The following is a 6,923-nucleotide window of genomic DNA, read 5'->3' on the forward strand; positions in this document are numbered from 1 at the left end:
AGACGGTGTAGCTCCTATTTGTAGCACAGCTAATCAGGCAAAAGTTCTACTCATAGTTGTACAAGAGTTCCATGTCTAGCCCATTCAAATTTATGCTGCTTAGATTATCAGGTGAGCATACGGTTTACAAGAAACAGGTAAACGCCATTTCTTCTAATATACTAGAGGGACGTGGTCGGGGAAAAGTTGTGGTCGATAGTTGTAGAGTACACATCCCTGGTATGGTAACAAGTTGCCATCTGTAAGCATGATTTCGGTTAGAATAAATGTCAATTGAGATCCTCAAACCAGCATTGGAATGCAATAATAAGTTCATATAAATAGTACGGTTTGATATGAAGCATGTTACCTTTATTTAGGTCCTCAAACTAGCATGGAACGCAGTTGGGAAAATGCAAACGGGTGAGGGAAGGAGGAGCCAGAAGGTAGGCGATTGATGCAATGTGCACCATCAGATGAGGGAAGGGGGATGCTCCATTCATATAGACCTTGCACGATTGATGAGAGTGAAGCAAATGCGGTAGGAAAGCTAGACACGAGAAGTGAATCGAGAAAAAGAGCTTTTGACCACCATGACATGCTTGACACTTGAATGTCTGGTGTGGTTGTGATAGTTTTTTCTGTACTTATTTCACTACAATCCATGCAGTCATAGCAGTTGAGGGGCATACTAATTGCTACGACACTTTATACTATCCTACGAGATGAAATACACAGCAGGCGGACTTTCTTGCGTTCGTAGTAAAAGTCAACAGCTATGACTCATGCATTCTGCATTAGATCAAGGCGAGACTTATTCAGATGAACTCCACACTGCATGGTTCTTTTAAGTTCAATAAATTTTATCAAAGAAAATTTTAACATCTATACACCCACGTCCTCCAATCAGAAAGGGCGAAGACCGTTAGTATATTACAGATCAGAAAGAGAAACATAAAGAAATCTATAGGCAAAAGCAACCAACATGGGCTAGAAACAAGTTATCAAATAACCAAAGGAATTGAGCTACACCACGCTCAACAGAGTTTAATAGACCTAATACGAAGTTTAAGAAAAGTTAACACAAACATGCATGCAAATAATTAAGACTTCACATACAGTCATCCCACAGACCAAACCTAGTCATGACTTACTACTAATACATCCCATAGATCAATGGTCGAGGCAGTTGTGCAGGATATCATCCACGTCCATCTTTGCTATGACAACATCAATGGCCGGCTTGACTCGCTTGAATAGTTCATCAATATAATCTTCGTCTTTCGGTGTTGGTGGAAAAGCCTGCTATACCACCTGGACTTTCACCACTCTGGCAAACTCAAGCTGGGCAGCGACCAGTGCCATGGCAGCCCCTTGACGAATGGCTTCAGACGCTACGACCCAAATGTGGGCTAGTAGGGCTCGGAGGTGCTCCTCTAGTGTAGTGATCGAATCATTTGTTGTCTACACTAGGAAGGCGGCATCATAGGTGATAGTAGCATCAACAAGTAGGTTCTGGACCTCCGCCTAAGCGCCCACCTTCTCATCTTGTGCCTGGGTGACTTCTTGTTGGCAACACCAAGTGTGGCATGCGTGGCCTTCAGCTCATCACGCAGCTTGTCGGTGTCCAGACTAGCCCCTAAGTACAAGTGTGTGACCTTGAGGTAAGCCTCCTTTAACTTAAAGTATTCTTCATGGTCTGACAATGCATCACCAGAAGACTGTCTAGGGTTAGACAGGACTTCATGGTCTGATGATGCATCACTAGAAGACTGTTGAAAGCTCTAGTTTGGTTTTGGTGAATTGATGAAACCCTAAGTGCTAACCTAGTTTATCAAGTGATCATGAGATAGGTAGCACACTCCAAGTGGTGAAGCAAATGAAGATCATAGCATGATGATGATGATGCCATGGTGATGATCAAGTGCTTGGACTTGGAAAGAAGAAAGAGAAAAACAAAAAGCTCAAGGCAAAGGTATAAACCATAGGAGCTATTTTGTTTTAGTGATCAAGACACTTAGAGAGTGTGATCATATTTAGGTTTGATAGCCATACTATTAAGAGGGGTGAAACTCGTATTGGAATACGGTTATCAAAGTGCCACTAGATGCTCTAACTCATTCGCATATGCATTTAGGATCTAGTGGAATGCTAACACCCTTGAAAATGTTTATGAAAATATGCTAACACATGTGCACAAGGTGATACACTTGGTGGTTGGCACATTTGAGAAGGGGTGAAGAAGTTAGAGGTGAAAAGGAGTTAGTCTCGCTGGTCATAAGGTGACCGGATGTTGGTCCTAAGGAACCAGCACATCCAGTTAATTGTAACAGCAGAGACTCTAGCGTCGGTCAAATGATCGGATGCTGGGTCGCTCAGCGATCGGACGCTGGCGGGGTGTGTCTGGTCCGGTTGTCGGGCAGCGCTCAGAAGCTAGGGTCTCTAACTGAATGATGGCAGGGTCCGGTCGTGCTTGACCAGACACGTCCGGTGGGCGAAAGGCATTTCTAGAACCTTACTGGAAATGACCGGACGCTGGTGGCTCAGTGTCCGGTCAGTTATAGTGTAGTGTCTGGTCAACTCAAGTGACCGTTGAAGTCGAGACACATGGCTGTCGTCGGGTGACCGGACGCTGAGGTCCAGCGTCCGGTCAACATGACCGGAGCGTCCGGTCAGCCCGTGTTGTGCCCAGTGAAGGGGTACAACGGCTCTATTTCATGGGGCTTCTATTTAAGCCCCATGGCCAGTTGAAGCTCACACCTTTGGCAATTTTCATTGACATAGCAACCTTGTGAGCTTAGCCAAAGTCCTCCCACTCATCTCCATCATTGATTCATCATCTTTGTGAGATTGGGAGTGAATCCAAGTGCATTGCTTGAGTGATTGCATCTAGAGGCACTTGGTGTTCGTGTTTCGCTATGGATTTCGCTTGTTACTCTTGGTGGTTGCCGCCACCTAGATGGCTTGGAGCAGCGAGGATCATCGAGCAGAGGTTGGTGATTGTCTCTGGCTCCGATCGTGGTGATTGTGAGGGGTTCTTGACCTTTCCCCGGTGGAGAGCCAAAAGGTACTCTAGTGGATTGCTCGTGGCTTGTGTGATCCTCATCTTGTGTTGGTTGTGCGGCACCCTATTGAGGGTTTGGCGTGTGAAGCCAATTAGCGCGTGAACCTCCAAGTGAGTGAATCAGCCACAACGAGGACTAGCTTGCCGGCAAGCAAGTGAACCTCGGTAAAAAATCATTGTGTTCATCATTGATTCTAGGTGATTGGTCTTCATTGTTATTCATCCTTGTGATTGATTGGTTCCTTCATCTATAGGCGGTATAACCTTCTTGATCACTCTCTTTACATTACCGCAAACTAGTTGTCAAGCTCTTTAGTGTAGCTAGTTGTGAGAGCTTGCTTGCTTGGTTGGTGTGGCTCTTTAGTTAGCCTTTGAGAGCACACTAACATAGGGTAGTGTCATAGCTATTGTGTGAATAGATACTATCTAAACTAGAATTGTGGTAGGTGGCTTGCATTTTGAGTAGGCTAGCGCAACACTTGCTTCGCCTCATAATTGTCTAACCATTTTGTTAAGTGTTGTTGTAGAAATTTTATTAGGCTATTCACCCCCCTCTAGCCATTAGGACCTTTCAAGTGGTATCAGAGCCGAGGTCACCGTGATTTGAGGCTTAACAACCTTCGATGTAAAAATGGCTCAAATCAACAACACCAAGAAGCCACCCCAATTTGATGGCACAAATTATCCTTATTGGAAGTCAAAGATGACCACACACATCAAGTCAATCAATAGAAAGGTGTGGAAGGTGGTAGAAACCAAAATTGAGATTGGTGATCCGGAGAATCCCACCGCAGCCAAAGAAGTGCTTCTCCAAAACAATGACATTGCTCTAAGTGCTATTCATGATGCAATTGATGAAAGAACATTTGAGCAAATCAAGAATATTGAGATGGCACATGAAGCTTGGAAGAAGTTGGAAGAATCATTTGAGGGCACTCAAGCCATAAAGGGTGCTAAGGCATACATCCTCAAAGAGAAGTTTGCAAGCTTCAAGATGAAGGAGGATGAGAGTGTGCCGGAGATGTTTCATAGGCTTCAAGTGCTTATCAATGATCTCAAAGCACTTGGAGAAGAGGTGAAGGACAAGGACTTCTCCCATAAGTTCTTGAGATGCTTACCTTCAAGATTTGGCACATTGGTCACTATTCTAGTAAGGAGTGGTTTGGACACCATGACACCAAACCAAGTGTTGGGAGACATCATGACCGATGACACATATAGAGATGAAGATGAGAAGGAAGAAAAGAAGGAGAAGAAAGATGAGAAGAAGGATGACAAGAAGAAGAGCATGGCATTCAAAGCCACATCATCCAAGGGCAAAGCTAAGCAAGAAACATCAAGTGAAGAAGATGAATCTTGGGATGATGATGATGATGAGAAGATGGCTCTCTTTGTCAAGAAGTTTGGCAAGTTCATGATGAAGAAGGGCTACCGGGCTAGAAGAAAGAAGTCTTCATCCAAGAACAAAGAAGAGTCAAGAAGGTGCTTCAAGTGTGGAAGCAAAGATCATCTTGTTGCTCAATGCCCATACAATAGCGACAATGATGATGACAACAAGAAGAACAAGAAGAAGGACAAGAAGGAAAAGAAAGAGAAGAAGGACAAGATGGCATTCAAGAAGAAGAAGGGTGGTTCATATGTAGTCACTTGGGATAGTGATGCTTCCTCAAGTGATGATGATGATGATAGTGATGATAACAAGACCACCAAGAAGAAGGTTCTTGCAAGCATTGCTATCAATGAGAAGCCTTCTCTCTTCGAATCTTCATCATGCTTCATGGCTAAGGCCACTAAGGTACAATCTTGTGATGATGAAAGTGATGAAGAACATGATGATGAAAATGAACATGAAAATGAACATGATAGTGATAGTGATAATGATGAACCTACTAAGGATGAACTATTTGACATGCTAGAAGATGCTAAAGAACACTTTGACATCAAGAGAAGGGAATGCAAAAGCTTGCGTAAGGAACTAGTAGCCCTTAAGCAAGCCTTTGATGAGCTCAATGCATCTCATGAGAGGCTAGAGGAAGCCCATGAGAAGCTTGGCAAGGCTCACAAAAAGCTTGAAAAGGCTCATTCCTCTTTGCTTGATGAGCAAAATAAAGAGAAGCATGTTGAAACTTGCAATGTAGGTTTAACTTGTGATATAATTGATGAATCACTATCCATGCCTATCATTGTTGCTCCTACTAACCCTTCTTGTAGCACTTCCACTTCTACCTCATCTAGTAGTGATGGTCTCACTTGTGATGCCTCACTAGTAGGTTGAGAATGAGAACCTCAAGAAGGAGGTCAATAAGCTCACTCACACCTTAGCTAAAGCTTATGGTGGTGAGGACCGCTTGCTTATGTGCTTGGGTAGCCAAAGAGCTTCTCTCTACAAAGAGGGATTGGGCTATACCCCAAGAAAGGCAAAGCAGGCCTTTGCTCCTCACAAGACTAGTTTTGTGAAGAACAATGGTCGGTTTTGCACTAGTTGCAAGCAAGTGGGTCATAAGGAGCATGAATGCAAAAACAAGAGCAAAAATGCTAATGTATCCTTCATAAAGCTTGATTCATGCTATATGCTTACTAAGGGTACAAATGGTGTGAAGGCTAAGTTCATTGGTAAACCATGGATGGGCTCAAAGAAGAAAGCCATTTGGGTACCAAAGAGCTTAGTGACTAACCTTCAAGGACCCAAGCAAGTTTGGGTACCTAAAAAGAATTGATCTTCTTTTGTAGGTCAATTACAAAGCCGGAGGAAGGCATTGGGTTCTTGATAGTGGGTGCACTCAACACATGACCGGTGATGCAAGAATGTTCAACTCAATCAACACCAATGGCAATGATGGTTATGATAGTATCACATTTGGTGACAATGGCAAAGGCAAGGTCAAAGGGCTTGGTAAGATTGCAATATCCAATGACATGAGCATATCCAATGTGTTGCTAGTAGAGAGCTTGAACTTCAATTTGCTATCCGTGGCTCAATTGTGTGATCTTGGATTCAAATGCATATTTGGGGTAGATGATGTAGAGATCATAAGTGTAGATGGCTCTAACTTGATCTTCAAAGGATTTAGATATGAGAATCTATACTTGGTTGATTTCAATGCTAGTGAAGCTAAATTATCTACATGCTTGTTCACTAAGTCTAGCATGGGTTGGTTATGGCATAGAAGGCTTGGTCATGTTGGAATGAAACAATTGAATAGATTGGTTAAGCATGACTTAGTTAGAGGCTTGAAAGATGTTGTGTTTGAGAAGGATAAACTTTGTAGCTCTTGTCAAGCCGACAAACAAGTTGGAAACACCCATCCTAAGAAAAGCATGATGAGCACTAGTAAAGCATTTGAGTTATTGCACATGGATTTGTTTGGGCCAACACAATACACTAGTATCGGTGGTAACAAATATGGCTTTGTGATAGTGGATGACTACACTAGATACACATGGGTATTCTTTCTAGTGGACAAAAGTGATGTATTTGCAACATTCAAATCATTTGTCAAAGGCATTCACAATGAGTTTGAAACAACCATCAAGAGAGTTAGAAGTGACAATGGTAGTGAGTTCAAGAACACTAGAATTGATGAGTTATGTGATGAATTTGGAATTAGACATCAATTCTCGGCCAAGTACACACCTCAATCAAATGGCCTTGTTGAGAGGAAGAATAGAACACTCATTGATATGGCAAGGTCTATGCTTAGTGAGTACAATGTGAGTCAATCTTTTTGGGCCGAAGCTATCAACATGGCTTGCTATTGTAGCAACCGCCTCTATTGTCACCGATTGAAAGAGAAGACACCATATGAGCTCTTGAATGGTAGAAAGCCCAACATTGCATATTTTTGGGTCTTTGGTTGCAAATGCTATATCTTGAAGAAAG

The sequence above is a fragment of the Miscanthus floridulus genome, chromosome 1, assembly GCF_019320115.1.
Source record: "Miscanthus floridulus cultivar M001 chromosome 1, ASM1932011v1, whole genome shotgun sequence".
In the NCBI taxonomy this organism is placed as follows: Eukaryota; Viridiplantae; Streptophyta; class Magnoliopsida; order Poales; family Poaceae; genus Miscanthus; species Miscanthus floridulus.